At 41.2% G+C, this 20,122-nt stretch overlaps 1 protein-coding gene across 5 annotated transcripts in view; it reads left to right on the top strand.

Moving 5' to 3' along the window:
* Nucleotides 1-13,693: 13,693 nt before the first annotated feature.
* The window catches only part of HDX (highly divergent homeobox), a 45,431-nt gene continuing 39,002 nt past the window's right edge, over nt 13,694-20,122 (top strand). For 2 of the 5 annotated variants that reach the window (XM_075763061.1, XM_075763057.1), the window contains exon 1: nt 13,694-13,823. The gene's annotated coding sequence lies outside the window, so the exon portion shown is untranslated. Of the gene's footprint in view, nt 13,824-14,272; nt 14,313-20,122 lie in introns of those variants that run through there. The other 3 variants (XM_075763062.1, XM_075763058.1, XM_075763059.1) reach the window with 2 other exon arrangements.

The raw sequence follows: 20,122 nt of genomic DNA, 5'->3' as shown, positions 1-20,122 counted from the left end.
TTTTAGTGACTATTTCACTCTATTTTCAGAGTGGATTCAGCTTCCAGTCCTCATGCCTTCTTGGGTCTGCTTTTTATTATTGGGGAGATTAAAATAAAACATCATGAATGTAGCTCAAAAACTTCTCCCTAGGTTTAGCTGAGACCAGGGCTCCCGCTGCTGGACTCAGCTCATATTCCACCTCCTTGCTCACTTTGAACTCAGTGCCAATTTCCTCTTTTATTTGGGATGGGTGATTTGAGTCCAGAGACGGTGCTGCAGCAGAGGAGTACAAGGTGCTGGCTGAAGGCATCATCACTCACACCTGCAGCACCAAGCTCAAGTTTAAATAAAAGTCGAAGCCGTACATTCCAGTATTATTTCACTCTTCATCACGGTTCCTCCAAGGCTAATCTCAGGATAACAACTTTTCATCACCTAAGCTCCCCATTTAACATCTTCTTAACTCTTTGGTGAAGGGGAATAACTATGCAACTGTCTTAAATTAATTTGAAAGATATGGAAAAAATATTGATTTCATTCATCTATCTGTAAAACTATTAATACTAGTTTCATACATTATTTATAAATTCATTTTGCATTCTAAACAAAAACATGCTGTTGCTTATGTTTAATGCTGCCTGCACATTTTAGTGATGAAGTGCCACATTCCTGCATCATATCTTTTTAATAAATATCTACATTTCTACAATCATGTATCATTCTAAGAAAGTTCTTATGCCTTTTGTATAGCTCACCAATTTTATTGTATCGCTGCTTTCTCACACTACATCATCATCAAACTTAGCAGAACATTTTTCACATTAATTGAATGTTCTGTCCAAATATACATGTATTTGTAATCTCCTGGGGGAAAAGCTGTTTTACTGTTTTTTCACAGCACAATTAATTTTCATATTTTAACTTATTCAGAGAAAATCCTAGGATTAAAAATAGTTTAGGCTGAAAGCTTCATTGAAAGCTTTTTCCCAAAATTCTAAATTACATGATTTCACACTTAAACAAAAAATATGTATCATTTTGAGCCATGCAAAAGTGACAGAAAAAAGATGAATTTTGAAATAAATTAATGCATTGCAAATAGCCATGTAAACCAGTTGCCAATACATCTTTGATGAACTTTTATGGTTTTTAATTCTAATATACATCCTAGATTGTAAAAGTTAATTCTTTTGCTATTAAAATACCACTGGCATCAAAACTTTGTGGGAATTGTGACTCACATTTTTCCTATCTTTCCAGTTTTGATCTCAAGAAAAAAGGATCCTTTGGTGATTTTATAACCTTCTAGTTTCCCATTTGCTATACTTCTGTCTCCATAGGCTCAGAGTTTCTTTGCAAATCTTGCTTTATTCAAGTACTTTATTCAAGTTAACTAGAGGATATTGAGCCTGGTCTTGTTTCACATTCATTCAAATGCTTAAATAAATCGTGGGAAGAGCTATCAAGGACAGTTTTCAGAAATCCTTTGTTTCAACTCCATGAATCATGAATCCTTTGTTTCAACTCCAAATCTCCAAATAAAACTCAATTAAAATATCCAAAAAGAACTCTTCAGATTCAAAAATTAATTTCAGATCAGTATACATGCAAAAGTTAGGTGTTTTTCTGGAGAGGCTCCTTGGCAATACTGCAAACCATGGTCTCAATAGCTGAAGTCACCCTGTCACAAAAAAGAAAAAAAAGTCTTTGAGAGCTTGTAGTTGGAGCTGCCTGATGAAAAGGAAAACTTTATATGGCAATTAATTTTGTCAGTACAATTATTTTTGTAATTGCTGTGTATATAATCTATGTATTTTATCTAAATGCTGTCCATGTATTTTAAATAGATAATTTGGGAGGGGAAGAATGGTTTTCTATCTAAATTTTTTTAATCTTTTTTTGTGAGCCATGGATACAAGTGCAAGCAGCTACTGAGGACATTTTCCACACTGACAGCTAGGCAAAGATATTTGAATATTTTGATTTTGGACACTTACCCAGCTGGCTCAATGCTCTAGGACACAGTGTCTGCCTTGAAGAAGCTGAAAAGGCCACTGGCTGGCCACCCAGCTGGTGCCTGCTTTTTCCAGGCACACAATCTGACTTTAATCTACTGTTTTGCCAGGATTTGTCATAGAAAAGATTTCAAAAATAGAGTACAGTATCCTGGTTAAATGACATTTTCTAAAAATATCAATCCAGACTTATTTTCCAAAGATTTGCTCATCTCCGCTCTTACCATGCCAGCACAAGCGAGCTCCATTCTCCTGTTATTTAAATGAGTAAGCCATTTGGTTCAACTCCTTCATTTAAGAATAATTTGAAACTTTTCAACACATTCATTTTAACATGAATACATTTTGTAGGAACAAAATGAGATTGTAAGTACTTGTATGCACAAGTAGTGTGGCTTATAAGAATGGTCTTGTGCTATCTTTCCTAAACTGAAGGAGTCTTTTGGCAATGATCCAGTCATATTGTTGACAGACAGAAGAATTTTGCCTTTTTATACCAAATCCAGATTGTTATTCTTGATGAGATTTAGGATGGGTTGTTGTTGAGATGTTGTTTAGGACGTTTGTTGAGATAGCATTTTCAAATTCTTTAACTTATCACAAATTTATGTCTTTGACAGCAAAACATTCCCCAGGCAAATAAATTTTTTATGCTGAAAATAAGCATTCCCCTTTGTACAATTGTAGCTGTATCAAGTTAATAGCTCTCTGTGCACCGCTCTGCCAGTGTAGCACCTATAAAGTGATGCAAAATCAGGGCCAGCTTTCATGGCATCACACCTGCTTATCCCCCGCCTCAGTTTAGCAAGTCTGAGAGTTCTCCATTGCAGGAACCGAGAGAAAAGTGTTTTAACCAGAGTGCAAGGCTCAGCATTTAAGGGGGCTGTCTCTGCAGCATACAGATGTGACAGGGAGAGGATTGACATTAGAAAGCAATACAGAATTGAATTTCCATTTTCAAGAACTCAGGTCTTCACCTTTTATGGGCCTGTTGTGCCAGTCTTGTGGTTAAAAAATGGTAGCTACTATTTGAGTATTCCTTTCTAGTCAGTTGTGTCCCTTCTCTTATCATCATTTCAGCTGGATCATGTTTCCTAGTTGGCTTAGGAAAAGAATACAATTATTTATTAAAAATTATCAATGTAAAGTTACATTTATGTCCATGAAGAATTGTTGCCTGGTGTAAAAAATCCTTCGGGCTCATAACTTCACCTTTTCTTCCTACAGGCATATAATGATGGGCTATGTCAATCAGAAGGTATTCACGTATTAATAACACTTAAGCAAAGCATAAGGGCCTGGTTTGACTTGGAAATTGGGTATGCTAATTAGCTTAAATTTGCAAGAATTTGACTCAATAGGAACAACTTGACATTTAGTTTGAAAGGTCTAAATGTTTCTGTAGAGTTCAGATAACAATATTGCTGGTAAGATACTTGGTTTTTTCCTTTCCCAAATGACACTACAAATACAAAAAGTTCATTTGCAAATGTTTACCTCAAATAAAATGACTTACATGAAGGCCTATCGATGCAGCTGACACAGATCCTGATTAAGTCGAATCCCTGGCAATAGTCTGCCACAGAAGTTGGGCTATTTGCTTTTCTTGAATCCTCCCTGGCTTTAGATGCTTTCAAATCTTTTCTAATCCTTGCTGAAGGGCATAGCTAATTAACCCGGGAACGGTGCTACGCTACTGCTTTTGCAAACTACAATGACATACCTGCACAATATTGAACAGTGTCTGTAGATGTATCAGGTAGCTCAGGGAAAAATATGTTTGCGGTATGGCACAAAGCCACTTTTCTCTCCCCTTTCTGAGACGTACAAAGGATATCTCTCCAACTGCAAGGCATCAGAGACATGCCGTTTGCTGGGCTGTACCGACAACATCTGATGCATGACAACAATTACTTATTTATTTCCACGCTTTATACTTCCAAAGCACATTAGTTCTTCAAGACATTTGTTGCCTTGTTTCATTGCCCTGTTTTCCCTTAGCAAACAAGTGATACTTGGTATCTCATTCGTAGTCCAGTTTTCACATTCCTGTTAAAGAACTGCTTTGAAGTACTGCTTCCTCTGAAATTGTAGAAGTATGATATTGTGTTGACCACTGCTTCACTCCAAATTTTTTTAATTCCCAGAGTTAGAAATTGATTAGTTAATGGAGCTTAAGCTCCGTGGCTTTCAGCACGCTGAACCCTTTCATTAGCTGTGAATCCATGATAAACACAGTGATTTAGGTCTGCTAAGCAAATCCATCAGCTACGTAGCATGACAGGTTGGTGCCACTTTTGCTTTTGGATCTTTATTAAAATAGACTGCTAACACCTACTGGTTTTTTTCCTGTCTTGTATCAAAAAGCTTGGTTTACTCTTAATATGATGTGTTAGGGCACAGGGGAGGCGGCTTCTCCCTAGGGGCCAGGAGAAATGAGTGCTCCCTACAGGGCAGGATCTCACAGCCAGGACCGAGGTGCCCCAGGGGTCTGGCAGAGGGTCCTGGGCTACAGGGTTGGGAGGAGAAAGACACCAGAAAGACAAGACAAGAGTATGTAAGTCCATCTGCTCTTTCCAGATGCCACTGCACCTTTTCTGATTCAAACTGTTAATTTAAGTGATTTTTTGAGTCATTCCAGGTGAGCTAAGACACTTTCATAAATCAGTGCTATCCATCTATCCATATATGTATCAAATCACCCAAGTTGTTGGGGGCTTATTGCCACATACAGATTTGTTTGAGTTTTCTATTGCTATTTTTAGAGCAAACCAAGTGACAAGCTGACTGACCAGCAGATCGTAAAAGTGTTGGTGGTGCAGACCTTACTCTGATACAAAATTGTTGCATTTGAGCATATGCTGGAAGGAGAACATGCTCCGAACTACAGGTTTGCATTTAAAAGAGTGGCCTGACTATACATGTCACTGTGTATGCCACTACAGAGGAGGCAGTTTACACATCATTCTCCACATATTACCATCTGTATGTGCTAGTGTGTTTTTTGAAGATTTGCATTTCTTTAGGAAAAGTCAGCTTTCAGAACAAAATCTATGGTAAATAAGACTCCCTTTAATGCAGTGCAGAGTTGCCCTGGGTTTATGCACTGCAGAATAAAAGAGCACAACTCACACTGTGGCTGACGCTGACATATTCACCAATGTAATGCTGCTTGGTTTTATTTACAGTCATTCCAAGTAATATAAAATATTGTCCTAAAAGATATATGATAATAGAAAGGATATATTAATGAAATTATTGAACCATGAAGCCTTAAATAGGGACTTACTTTTAAAGTTTAACAGTGCTTTTCGGATCTTTGATTTTATGTACCATATGGAAAAAAGTTAGGTGGAATGAGAATGGGTGATGAAGGATTCTTTTGGATGCAGCAACAGGCTTCTTCGGGGATGAAATGGATCAAAATGTCCATGTGAGTGTACAATATAGTATTACATATATAATGAAATATATATATTATGAAATGCATGAAATACATAATGAAATACAGATTTTTCATCGGAAAATGCAGCAATCAAAAATTAGTTATTGATACTGATGAACACTGATGATTAATACTGATTAAGATTTCATGGCTGGAAATTCCCTGGTCAGCAATACATTGATACTGTCAGGAAACTCAAATTCCCACAGCTCATTTTTTGTGCATTAAAACACAGGATTTCTATCATCTAAAATACTGATTGCTTGAATTACAAATGAGTGGATTGCTCTATATGTGAGTTACTCCTGTTCTTTAGCGCAAAACATTTCTTGTCCGCCATTGTCGGGGACAGGATATTAGGCTAAAAAGGCTTTTGATATGATCCAACACGTTTGTCCTGCCTTCCTGTATTCTTATCTTGCTTAAAAAGGAGATGACTCTATTCCAGCACCCAATGCTGCTTTGAAGTGCCTCACCACAGCAGCATTGCCGTATGATAACAAGCATGGGTGACAGCAGCTAGGCCTGTATCTAAAAAAGATTTGGCATCCTGTCTTAATGCAAAGGAGATAAAAGGGCATTTTCTAGATACGGTTGTTCAAGAAGAAGCATCTATTAGGAACCCAGCAGTAGAAACTCTATTGCCTGTAGATAGCTGCAGTGATTGGGAAAAGTATATAACCTTCCCCTCCTCTTAAAAAAATCTTCCCTTTAATGTTACATCATTCCATTTTATCTGGACTGAGATTAAACAAGATTGATTGTATGGAGGAAGTAAAACAGATTGGAAAGAATAATGTAGTCCTACCACAAGTAGGACTTCATTTAAAGAAATTGTTTAAACAAATAGTGATTAATACAAAAGTGCCTGCAAAGCTTTGAAACGACTGTCTTTCATGGAAGAAGAAATTTGCATTTAAACAAATTCCTCTGTATGTAGATAAAATAAAATGACAGGGTTAGTATAGAGGGAAAATTATTTGGCATCAAACTATCAATACTTCAATTTTATTGTTATCCCAAAGACAGAGATGGAAGATTACTTTGTAAACATATTTCTTAATAGAATAACTTTCTTATGAGTGATAGCAGTTTGTGACAAGATATAATCTTACACAGTCTTTTTGCAAAATGTATGTGATGCTATGAGATGGAACAAAGTAGGATACTTTTGTCTACAAAAGACAATGGCTCTGTCCCTAGGAGGACACTTCATCTGATATACTTGGTCTCATAAAACCTCAGGAATCATGCTGTGCTTTTAGAAATATTCACAAGAAAGTATTTTTTGTGAAATAGTTAAGGATGAAAATGTGTTTTGCTATAGATCAGAAAAAAAAAAAATCAAACCAAAACCAAAACAAGCCCTTACTACTCTCATATTAAAAAAAATAATAAACTGAGAAACTGACAGTTCAGGAATGCAGCTGATTTTCCACTTCCAAAAATGTCAAGAGCCATATCAGTGTGACATACCACCAGCCTTTTGAAGATGGCAGATGGTGGAGTTAATTGTGATACTGCATGAAAGGTGAAGAAGAATTTAAATACTTTGATTTTGCAGCCTAAAAAATTTAAGACATAGTGCTCCTTCACAGTGTGGAGCGCATGCTTTGTAGGACAGTTGTGGTGCAACTGCATTGCAAATGACAGGTTTATGGGTAAATGCTGCAGCTCTTTGCCTTGAGTTCCCACCTGCAAACTGATACACGGATCAATCGAGCACGGACGGAAATGGTCCCATGGATTTCCTTTGCTTCTTAGATTTGGTAGTGCCGGAACTGGCATTTTTAGCGATCTTGTACTTTTGGAAACACATGAAGGTCGTGAAGGATGTGGGCTTCGCAAGGGGTCAAAGGGCGCATAGTGGGGTTATATTGTTTTAGTAGTTCCATGCTTTCCTTTCAGGAAATGATGATGGTAAACAGGTTTGCCATTGGCTCTTCCACTTCTTCAACATGAATGTGGAGCTACTGAGGAACGTGAGATGCTTTGTACTGCTGTATTATTTGTATACTTGATCTCATGGCTTTCGTCTTCATCTTCATTTTTACGATACTGTATCTTTCAGAATCAAATATACTCTATATTCTATCGTTTTATTTCTTTCCCTTACTTTGGTTTGCTGTGACCGGGGAGAAAAGTTAGCTTTAATAAATCAAAGATAACAGACCCAGGGAGAAACGCTTGAAGAAACTGGTGGATGATGGATATTTCCTTTATTCCCGAGGACTAAGAACAACCATTGTGCTTATCCTATTTTTAGAGGGGGAAAAAACCCCCACTTTTCAGGCTCTTCCAGGCCAGTCAGGGGTACAGAATAAAGATGAGGAGCTGGTGACAAGGTGGATAGGCATAAGCTTTAGTGGACATACAATAAAAGTGTGGATCCACAGCTACAAAAGAAGGAGCAGAGAAATGTGTGCTTGTGGGAGACCTGAGCAAATGGGAAAACCTTCTGAATCTCTGGAGAAATATAAATCAAACAAAAGGAAAGCACTGCCTAACCTAATAAATGCTTTGAAGACTCCAACGCAACATTTTCTCAGTTTCTTTTCCAAAAAAATCATGGGAAAGAACTGCTTGTGCATCACCGTGAGGTGAATAACGTTACCGATTGAATTGGGGCTTGTAGCGGGGTGTTAAAGTACCACGAGAGGGGCCATATGGATTTGCTGGGCCATTTATACTGATAATTGCTACCACAAATACAAGTCTGCATTGAGCGAGATGCGAGCCGTACCCATCTCACTTTGTTCCATGCATCTCTAGGTTGGACTTATGATACTTCAAGTAGTACAAGGAAAATTGTGAGAATGATAATGTAGGAAAACTGGAATGCAGCAAGTTTCTATAGTGGTCTGAAAAGGAATAAAACTCCGAAGAGTTCACTCAAACTGAAAACATACGGCTGCATCCTGGCCTGTAGAGCCAAGAAATGGAGACATCCAAAGGAAACCAAATGGCTGCAAAAAGATTTACTGGTTGTGGGGTATAAGTTTTTATTACTTGAGAAAATAAATACCCCTCCTTTCAGGAAGTCTGTAATAATGAAGTCTGAAAGAGTAGACTGATGGATTCTGTACAACAGGCATCACGATCCAGAAGAATATGGGATTAATTTGTAAAGGCTTCTAAGAACAGGTCAGTGGCATAGGTAGGAAAAAAAAAAAAAGATGGGTTCCCTCCCTGGTTCTTTGCTTCCTTTATGGTTGTGTTTTTCTTTTTATTTTTAAAATATTTTAACTACTTCTTCTTTGTACTATAAAACTCTCTATGCTAGGAATATTAATTGGTGGGAGATAAATATTCAATAATTATCTCCCTCTTTTTTTTTTTCATTTTTGGTGTATAGCATTTTTATATGTTCCTCAAGTTCATAATTTTCATGGCTCACTGTATGAAAAGTTATCAAAGGTAATAAAAAGAAAAAGGAACAGCATTCCTGATTTTCATTAAAATATCCCAAGACATAAAAAAGTGGAACAAATCCCCAAAATATATACCCAGCCAGGCTCTTTTGCATTTTTTTTCCACAAGCACCAGCTGTTTTTTGCATAGTAGCATAAGGGACATATTTGCAGATTCAGTTTATGGGAGCTTTGTTTATGCACTGGATGAGGATTAACAACTAATTTTAATTAATGTGGCAAAACTGAGTTCAAAGAAGACGGAAAATTTGTAAATCTCGTAAGACCACTAATTCTGGCTTTGTTCTTAGATGCAGCAAAGGTGCTGCATGGAATTTTCCATATTAACATTTTTACTAAGGTTTACACACTCTAATCCTTTCTCCATCACTATTTCACAAGGAACCTCCTGATTTAGCAGATCTTTAATTACACCCTCGTGCCTCCCAATCTTTAGCGTGTCTTTCCAATCTTTCTGTAAACCAGACAAATAGCACTGTTGTCATTTAAGTGTTCATCAAGCAGGAAATCTCTGAATGAGCAGGCAACCAAAGGGCTTGCTTTTTTGCAACAGCTTATGACTGTGCAATGCCAATGGCATCAATACGAAAAGAACAGCAGAGACATTTGGATGGTAACAAGGAAATTAATACCAGGCAACTTGGGTTTCACAAGAATAAATCATGTCAAACCGATCTAACTTTCCTCTGCAACAGAATAACAAGCCATGTGGAGACATGAAGCAGTAAACGTTATATATCTTGACTTTAGCAAGGCTTTTGCATGGTCAGACGTGGCATTCTTGTAGCGGAGCTGGCAAAACAAAGCCTCAGAACTGAGTGAGGAACTCTGCTCAGGAAAACCGTTTCTATAGTTTTCTGACAAAATGAAAGGAGCAAGCGAGGGTTTTGCTGTGGTTGGTCTTGAGTCTGAAGTTTAGTAAGTCTCTTCAGAGGGTTTAACTTATCGAAGATTCAGGAGGAATGTTAGCAAAAATTTCCTCACGGGAGGACGGTCAAGCACAAGAATAACCGCGGGGGTTTCAATATTGGATTCTTCCATACATTTTTCCAAGCAGAAGTTCGACACTGCTGGTTCTGGGGACAAGGGCACAGATTCAATGACAAGATGAGGTCCCTTTTTGGCTGATACTGCATAATCACGCGATTTAATGCCCTACAGCCATGTAATAGGCAAATGACTCAAGTGAGATCAGGAAGCATCACACCAAATTGCAACACAAATTGCTGGTAACATTCTTGTGCTCCTTTCTGCTCCTCCCTGAGACACTGCCGACTCTTTGAGGTCACCCTCGGGTCTGGCTTAGAGATTATGTCATTTAGGGCATCACCAGCATCACAGCATAAGGAATTGAGTGAAGTTGTCCTAAGAAAAGTTTCTGTGAAGGGAATTGTTTTTGCCTCCTTGGCTGTCTTAGCATTCTCCAGTTTCAACAGAAAGCCAAGAAATGGAAGTAGCAGCCATCGCTTTAAACTGTATGGCCAAAATTGTTCAGGGTCATCACCTGGGGGTCACACAGTGGCTCCTCTCTCTGGATGCTTCTGGGGCATCATTACGGAGACTTGTCTCACCTGCCTGATCTGCTAAAAATCTGAAAATGGTATGAACCGCTGGAAAAGGGAGAAGGTCTTGGGATGGGGGAAGAGAAGAACTGTGTGGTTTGACAGTTCGGTTCCTGATGGCACAATACGAGATAGAGCCCTTACCTGTTCCATATCCCATGTGGGGATGATGGGGCGGCCGCACCCCACGACTGCTGTTAAAGCAGGGAATACCTGCGCACAGCGCTTAGAAACCAGCGCACCTATTCCTGAGAAATGCTTTCTCTGCCACATGGAAGCAGTAAACCATACTGAGCTAAGTAACTAGTAGTAAGCTGCACTAATTAGTTTAATGAGCTAATACAAAGTAGCTACATCAGAGAGTCTCGCTTTGATGCTAATTCCCTCGTGTAAGGAGTCCTTTTATGTCCCGGGCTACTGTTTAAACCACTGGACCAATTTGCCAGCCCCTGTTAATTTAAATCTGTTATTAATGAATGAGAAAGCATGTGGTCCTGGTTGCAGTAGAAGAATATTTGTTTTATTTCCTCCTGCCATAGTCTTCCCCTCACAGTTTCTCTCATTGAGAGGCAATACCAGGGAAGGAAGTAAATAGTACGCAGTTCTTTCTGGAGCTCGTCACTCCGCTGCTGCAGTTTTTTAAACTATACATTCCGTTTACTCTTCTATATTGTAAAGTATGTATTGTTGAGCATGCCTCTTCTACCCGGCTCCTCCCACCAGTATGAATATTTTTTTTTCACGTTTCCTTTACCTCTTTTTTCTTTTCCTATTCTGCTTGCTGGATATAGACTTCTCTGCTTAAGCTCTTAGTCTTAGCTTTTACACTGAGACAAATTTCTGTTACTGTGATCTATAAATCTTTAATGTGGTCACAAGTCTGTATATTAGTTTCTTTGATAACTCAAATACACAGCTGCTGTCTCCTTTAAGACCGATCCTATGACTTTTTGATATAAACTACAGAAAAAGCACCCATGAGCCCATTGTTAGTCAAATAAGAGCCCTTGGAATATTAGTATTATTCAACATTTTGAAAGAGTTTAATAAGCTGTATTTTATCAAACACCACTGTATTTTTTTTCAAAGAATTTTAGATGACTGTCTCACCATTTTTGTTTCCCAAGCCTCAGATAACGTGAGAAGAAAATGTACCAAATTTCTCTGGAGTCGTTCCATAGTGAGTTCCAAACCAATATTTTCTACAGAAGTGGTTGTAGAGGTTTTATGGTTGCTCTGTTTACTTTTTACAAGGTGAGCTTTGATGGCACACAGAGAATGTATCTCGGAGAAGAAGCAACATAATACAAGATTTAGGGTTTAAAACACATGGACTGTCCATGAGACCCTGTCATTAACTTCAGGGTGTTTACTACTACATCTAATCCAATCCCATCGGGGGCTGCTACCCAAATGGATTCCCCCTCCTCTTCCTCGTCCTCAGCTGCCTCCTCATGCTGGTCTTCTGTGCTGGTAGGTAACCATGGCCAGTAGGTAACCAATCCCTCCCAGAAAAACACCGTATTTTAGCTGGCCCACCTCATTTATCCCGTTCCCTCCGCACCACACAATTACCAGGCGTGATACAAAGGAAATATTCTATCAACAGATCGGATATATTATCCTAATTTGCTGGAAGTACACGGAGCGCTCAACATCAGCTACACCAGGGCAGATCTGCCTTACCAGAGGAAAGCTGGCTCGGTCTGTCCTCTGCTTTATAAAGCAGGAAAGCTGAAGTAAAGACTGGCACTTAGTGAAGCAATTCAAGTAATCCAAGATCTTTAGCTCACATTAAGCTTTATTAATGGATTGATTGACTTTCCAGAGTGGTGAAGGCAATGTAATTACAATGTGGACAGGACATGAACTATTACTCAACTATTAAAGGATGCACTAGAAGGACATGTTCTATTTGTGGATGAGTGAACATTCAGCGCATCCTGCTGCTGAAAGAAAACCACAGACAAAACTTTAGGTGGCCAGAAACAGAACTAAATATGTAAAAAATCAGTGTTAGTATTTTAAAACAATATAACTTTCTGTAATTTTAAAATAAACATACACACTGACCACTTTTCTCCTCCCTGCCTACAAACAAACAGCACCAATTCTTTTCTTTCAGTCCTGCAGAAATGTTTTCCATAGTTCTCATTAAAGTCATTGCACAAAATTAATTACGTGTTTTAATATTTTAACATTGTGACTTACAGTGTAAACTATTCAGGATAGAGACACAGCATATCTAGAGGCTTTGTAATTAACACAACAAGGCCTCAAATCTGATTCAGACTTCTCAGTGCTCCTACAGCCAAGCCAGTAAATAATGACGTTACGTGATTTCTATCACATAATCCATCAGTACGGACGAGCGGTATCGGACTTCCGCCTTGTTCGTTGACTGGGTTTCCTTTCGGATGGGAAACCGAGCTGGAAGGAGGGCTGGCATGGATGCACCAGGTTGTACGGGACTGCCGTTAACTACACAGCGTCACGAGCGAGCATGGTTTGTGTTGTGGTGCTCGTACAACCACAAACTCCGGCCAAGACCCAGGCGAGGTGTCTGGCCTCCATGAGGGTACCGGCTTCGTGCTGGCCACCTGGAGACCACATTTCCGTTCTTCCCAGACCAAATGCATTCACCCCAAGCAGTAAAAAGTTTATTTCTTCACTGCCATGTTGACGTAATTGAACGCCTGATCCTTCATGGACGTTTTCAGATTTTACCAGACACACCTACTTGTCTGCCCACAGCAGCACAATAAAACAGTTGTAAAACACAGTACATTTTATGTAGCTGGTTATTCACTCTTTATTTCTCCCTGAAAACGCTGGTATTGCTTTCCACGGCTCCGTAGGCATTCCCATGGCGCCCACCGCTACCTGCCCGCAGGCGGGGATGCTGCACGGCCTCACGAACAGGGGGTGCCCCGGGCCTCCGGGCAGGTGAGCGGGAGGCACCTCAGGAGGGGCAGAGCTGCCCCGGGGGGCCAGGCCGGGCGGCCTGAGGGAGGACGGGGCTGCGCGATGAGGGAGCGGCGGGCGCGGCGAGGTGGCCCCCGTCGCTGAGGGGCTGGGGAGCAGCGCGGCGCTGCCTCCCCCCGCCCGCCGTGGCGGCCCCGTCGCTGTGGCGGCCGCTCCCCGCAGCGGCCCCTCGGCCCGGCGCAGCCCGCACGGCGCGCCCCCCCGGGCGAGGGGCGGGGGCGAGCACTGTCCCGGCCGGCGCTGATCTTACGCTCCCATTGGCCGCTGTCTGCGCTGACGTCACGATCATGATGAGAATTAATGATCGGAGGCGCTGATTTCATTGTGTGACGCCGGGACCGACCCAGCCGAAACCGGCTGAATCCGGAGCCCCGAGCCCCCCGGACCAGCCCCGCACAGCACGGTAAGCCCGGCGCGCTGCGCAGGGGCGGTGGGCGGGGGCGAGTGAGTCCCGGGGGGGCGGGGGGGGGGGCAGCCGGGTCCCTGCCCGGGAGGGGCGCGGCGGGCGGGGAGGATGATGATGATGATGATGATGATGGTGCTGAGGAGGATGATGATGATGATGATGATGATGCCCCTGGGCCCGCGGCCTGGCGGTGGGGGAGGGCGGCCGCGCGGGCTCGCGCTCGCAGACCCGCCTCGGGCGCGCAGGCGCACTGCGCCTCCCCCGGCGGCCCCGCAGAGGCAGGCGTTGGGCACCCTCCGCCGCCGCCGGCGGGGCAGTGCGCATGCGCACGATCGCTCGGCGCGCCGAACAGACACCTGCGCCTGCGCCGCCTGGGTCGCACTGAGCGTGCGCACTGCTCTGCGGCCCTGGCGGCCTGCGGGGCGGTGTGTGCGCATGCGCCGGGGGTGGGGAGGGGGTGTCCCAGCCCTGCCCGCGGGGCCGGAGGTCGCTGGGGTTTCTCTCTTTTCTGTTTTCTTGTGCCCCGTTTTCTCTTCCCCCGGTTCTGGGTCCCCCTCGTTACCCTACGCGTCAGTGCAGGGGCAGCGCTTGAGGCGGGGCTGGTACAGTTGAAGGCTTTGGAGGGACAGAAAGCTTCCCGTTGCCTCATGGTGTGAGGCCCGTGGGGTCTGGTCCACACGGGCGGGTGGAGACTGAGGCGCGAGTGGGGCAGGAGGTGGGGGTTGTCACAGAACAACCCAAACCTTGTTTTCCCTCAGGACTTGTCCCTCTCAAAGGCCGTGTTGGCCCGGGTTTGGTGCCGAACAGCCAGTCGCGGTGGCAGTTGAACAGGGAGTCCTTTTGCTGTCGAGGGTTTGGGAGGGAGTGGGGAGGCAGAAGTGCGCTGGCTGTGCGGCCTGTGGCGGTCTGGAGGGACGGTGGTGCCAGCGGAGGTCTCGCCTCTGGAAGTGCTCGGGTTGTATGCAGGCCTGCCCCGCTCTGGGGAATAACAAGAAATCCCCAACCCTGTCCCCCTGTGTTCTGTTAGCCTAGAGCTTCTGATATTATAGGTAAGATTATATGTAACTAACCAAAAGCAGCTCTGTATCCTCTGAGTTGGAGTCTTGAAGCAGCTTGTATCTTCAGAGTAAAACTGCTTTTTATATTTCTCTCCTTTGACATAGGTTTTACAAACACTTGTGTATATACTTAATTTAAAACACGTGGCTAATCCAGTTGAAGTTAGAAGTCTCATTTGCATGAATAAAGTGGGATGGGGTACATAAACCTGTGGACTTGTAATCATAGGTTATTTTGTTACTAAGTTACTGGGAACTGTCTAATTTGTCCCTAATAAAGGGCTGAATTTTATAGGTAGAACTGTAGTACAGTATTACAAATGCCGTAGTTGGTGGAGAGGGAAGCAATTGGGCTACAAGTCCTGGATATTAAAAAGTAGTTTTACGAGGTGGTCTGTATATTACACTTACCCAACCATAAGCATAATCTACTGCACTTTATATAGTTACGACTTGACACAGTTGCATAGTTGTAACTATTTTGGCCTGTGTGGGAAGGAGGCAATAACCACAAATTCAGATTATTAGCCATGTACATCCCGTGTCTCCACACATGGTGTGTAAGGTGGGGGGTTGGTTGTTTTCTTTGCATTTGAGGGTGTGCAAAAATTGTGAGCTTTTAGCAGACATGGAAAATGAATTAGGTGAATGCTGGTACAGTTCAGGTTTCTAAAGCTGTAGTAATAGTGTCACTACTGCAGTCTTGTTTTATTTATAGATAAAGCAGCTTTCTTATTATAGTTGCATTTTTGTCTCAGATTTATATTGGCACCGAGTCTTGTTATTTTGTACCACTGGAGATCTGTGGAGGGAAGGAAAAAAAGACATAAATTGAGGAGTGTGCTGATTTTTTTTTATTGTACCTGTTACAGATGGACAGACTAAACCAGTAATAGGCTTACAGGCTTTTATAAGATGACTTTTTTCTAAACGTTTGTTTGGTGCTGCGGTTAAAAAAAGCAAACAACCTCTCAGAAATGGCTTGTTCCCTTTTATCACTGTGTGTTAATTCCTGACAGTTTTATAATGTTTTATACCATAAAGATTTTTACACTTACTTTGTGGTGCCTTGTACTCTGAATGATTTTTTTTTTTTAATTAATTATAATTTCACATCCAAGACTGGTTTCTGAAATGAGAGGACTATCGTTAAGGTTTTATTTTCTATTTTTCAAATTAATTAGTATTAATGTAGTATTCTATAAAGGCTTACCTTTTAAGTAAGTTTACTTGGTTCAGCAATCTTAATATTTAGAGACTTTTTGACACTAAGACTATAATGCTATACACTCTAGGCAGACTTCAGACCACAGAGTATTTTTTTTTCCTTCTTATGCTGCTGCTTTTTTTTTTTTTTGCCTTTTTTTAATCTGCATCCAGATCTTTCAATTAGTCATTGCAGAACAGCTAAGTAACTCTTGAAATTTATTTATTTTTTTTTTAAAACCAAGGGACTATCGATAGAGGATTATTCCCATTTTCTTATTGTTGCTCTTACTTCTGTGGTACTCCTTGACACCGATTTTTTTTTTCATTAGTTTCTAAAAATACATTGCTGGGCTTCACCAGGTCTCCCTGGAGAGCTTCTTAATTTTGGATGTTGGATAAAATAGCTAGAGTGGAAGGACTAGGCACTTGCAGCAAACCATGCTCATGAAGCAAAGGCACTACTGCTTCAGAAGCAAACTGGGCTTTAATTCTTCCGTGTTCTCCCCTCTCCACTTGTGCTTGCTCTTGCCACAGAAAGGGAAAGAAGGTGGATACTGTGGAAAAAGTTGCTCAAGCAGCTAAAGAAATTCAGCAGCAAGAATAACCTTAATCTCATCTGAGGAGGAGCCAATGTGACAGGTCACAGTGTGTTAGTAGGATTGTCCTTCATGAGGGTCCTATTCAGCAGTCTGAATTTCAGAAACTGAAGAGCACGGAGTTACTGTCTTTGTTCTTATCACCAGCCATAGATCTCTCCTGTGTCCCCACTGCCCAGCTTAGCACTTGGACTATGTTTAGATCTCCTGAACCACTGCATACAGCGAAGGGATTCTTCTGCTACTATGATTTATTATTATTTTTTAATAAGCCTTGTTTAGAAAGGGAATGGAGAACAACATCTTTATCATGATGGGTTTACAGAAGGTTGAGGAGTGGAAGACCGCCAAAGTGGAAAGCTGAACGACGTTAGTTGGCCTAGGACACGTAGCAGGGGTGAAGGAAGTAGTGCTTTATCATTTGTCATAGGTTATTCTCTGTTCTGTCGCATAGACAGCAACATACTTGGCCAAAGCTACCTTATTTTATTAGCAGCACAGGCGGGTGTTGAATCCTTGCTGCTTTGCCACTCCTGTGTTTTATTGAAGTGAAAAACATGGAATGTTCATGGAATTTCAGTTTGCATATTGCTTTGCCTGAGTTTAATAAATTTCACAGAGTTCTCTTCTGTAACAAACTCTCTTTTCAGTGCCAATGTGTTGCCAACCAGCTGGACACCTGGCTTCCCAAAAGCTCAAATGCGTGTTTTCTGAGCTTGGCAAGTCAACATCAAAATGAAATTCTGATAAAAATCCATGTGGATTTTTAACTTGGAGTCTGAGATTCAAGACAAAGGTGAGAAATCCTGAAGAAACAAGAGTGCTTCGTAGGTACCCAAATTGGGAAAAGGAGTTTATTTCCTTTGAAGTTACTGCAATTGTTCAGGAAAATACTGACTCCGCTATGAGGGTGTATTACCTGCTGATTCCCCTGGTGCTAATGCAGCTACCTTACTGCTTAGTAACACCAGCACTTTGTAAGTTATCCCTAGTTTATATATATAATTCCACTGGCTGTCAGGGATCTCCCATATTAGAGAAAATGTAAGAATTAATTTTCTGTTTTGTATAACCTGTTTAGCATCAGTTTTCATACTTACACTTCTCAATAAAAACCCCAAACCCCTGTATAATCCTTTGAGACTAGACTAATACTAGCTTCTTCAGAGACAGTAACATTAAGCTCTTACAGATGTTTGAAAGCTCAGTGTACTTAACGTAGATCAGTTGCTAGGTCTGGCAGGTGTGGAAAGTGAGCCAAACTTCTTGCCTGTGAAGATGGGATATGCAGAGTCAGCGCTTCATGGGTTAACATGATGGCTTTGGACTTTGTGTCTTTCTAGTGGAGCTTCCAAACATTCAGTAACTTGATTATTTGACACAGAGTACTGGTTTAAATACTCTAAATCACAGAATGGTTTGGGTTGGAGAGCACCTTAAAGATCATCTAGTTCCAACCCTCCTGCCATGGGCAGGGACACCTTCCCATGCACTTAAGAACTGCTGATAGCAAAGTGATTTCCATCTGGACTTTGGAGATGACATGCTATCAGTGGGCTTTTAATCTGCAAGAGAAGGAGTATTGCCAAATGTCCTGCACACTAGTGTGAAATCAATATGCCAGTTATTGTTTTGTCCTACAGTATTGAGGTTGAACGCTTGGGGATTGCTATTAGTAGTAGAAACAGTAGTAATAGTCTTGTGATCTTTTACGCCTAGTTAGAAATTATTATGTAGGTGGTTAAAAAGCAAAAACCCTTATAATTCTCCATTTCCTTTCTCTTGTTCTGTGTAATCTAAGATTTTCATGCGAAGTCGTATTTCCTGCCCAGCAATGACCAGAGCACGTGTCTGGTGAGGTTGTGCCACATCTGCAACCCAAACAGCAAAACCCACCCTGCAGCAGAATGGCTTTCTTGGGGCTTTAGTACAGGCGTTAGTGCTCTCTGTTGAGGTCATCTATCGCTTCTGCTCTGCCTGGAGCTTCATGTCTATGTGTTAATAACCAAGTTATGCCAAGCAACTGTAGCGTAGTTTGAAGTATAATGGGAGGTAATAGAATGGCTTACTGTAGTGGATTTGTTGATACCCTGTGATTTGATTTAATATTTTGAGTCGAATTTAAACCCAGTTTTCTGTTGGGCAGATGTAGCTGCCTGCACAGCCCTGCTGAACATTCTGGGTGTGTTCTTGTTCATTCTGCAATTTACTGCTAAATTTCTGTTGCCTCTGGTAGAAGGCAGGTGGTTGTTATTTTTTTAAAAAAAGTTTAATTAATTGGCAGAGCAGAATGAATAAGATTGAGTTACGTAGCAAGATAACAAATGGTATTTTAGCAGTATTTTAATGTCCCTCTGTAGTTTCAGTAAATATGTGTGTGGATAGGTAGGGCAGTGGGAAATGGTACAGAACTGTCTGTTGACTTAGGATTCAGTATATCTAAAGCATTAATAAATGGTCAGCTGCTTATTTGAAAGTTTAGGTGTTGGAATGTAAACTCCAGTTATGACTTGGCTTCCATAACTCTGCGTTTGCAGGGTCCTGCAATCTATTCATTTCAGCCAGTTTCTGATGGCCTCTGCACACGTAACTCTGAGCTGTACTTGACTGGACTTCAAGGCAGAAGTTACTAAGGAGCGTTACCAGTATTTTGGTTGGCAGGTGTAGTTTACAAGTAATTAAAAGAAACTGCAAAATTAAGGTGTTTATTAAACCAGACCATGACCTTTCTTGAGTTTAGCTAGGCGAAGTCTGCCATGCCGTGCATATAGGTTTATCTGACGATCAAAAGCTCTTGTCAAAATGCTCCACCCTGTCCTTATCTAAACTACAGATGTCAAATACAACAACGAAAGTATTTTAACACACCAGTGACCTTGGGTACAGAAATCCACATGATTAAACAATGTGTCGAGGACCTGACACACATCTTTGCTTGCAGGTCATCAGATCTGATTCTAAAAATTTATCTTGCAGTTGGAGGACTCTTCTCAGTTGATGAACTATTTGGAGAGTGTGCTTCTTTTTGATGAACCTATGTATAGAAATGCTGGAGCTATTGGATGACAGTCTTCATCTTCTGGATCTGGAAAGATAGAAGGTTCATAACTATTTCTGATGAGATCATTTGTGGGAACTGATCTCAGCTAAATAAAACAGGCCTACTTGTACTGAAAGAGTAGTAGACACAGAAGTGTAATCATACAGGAGGAAAAAGAATCACAAAATTAACTCTTATGTATTCTTTAAAAGTAACATAAATCAGTTGGTGGCTTCATCATCATGCATATCCACAGGGGAGGTCTGAAAGTTCTTAGCTTTACGAAGTAGATTTTTATGAACTTTATTGATTTGTTAATGGACTAATAATTGTCTCCTCTGTTGCTTGGTATAAATTTCTTCAAACAGCAGAGTATTCAGAGCAAGAGTCTAC

This window comes from Balearica regulorum, chromosome 11 (assembly GCF_011004875.1).
Source record: "Balearica regulorum gibbericeps isolate bBalReg1 chromosome 11, bBalReg1.pri, whole genome shotgun sequence".
Lineage (NCBI taxonomy): Eukaryota > Metazoa > Chordata > Aves > Gruiformes > Gruidae > Balearica > Balearica regulorum.
The sequence above is the reverse complement of the archived record's forward strand: the minus strand, read 5'-3'. Positions and strand labels throughout refer to the sequence as shown.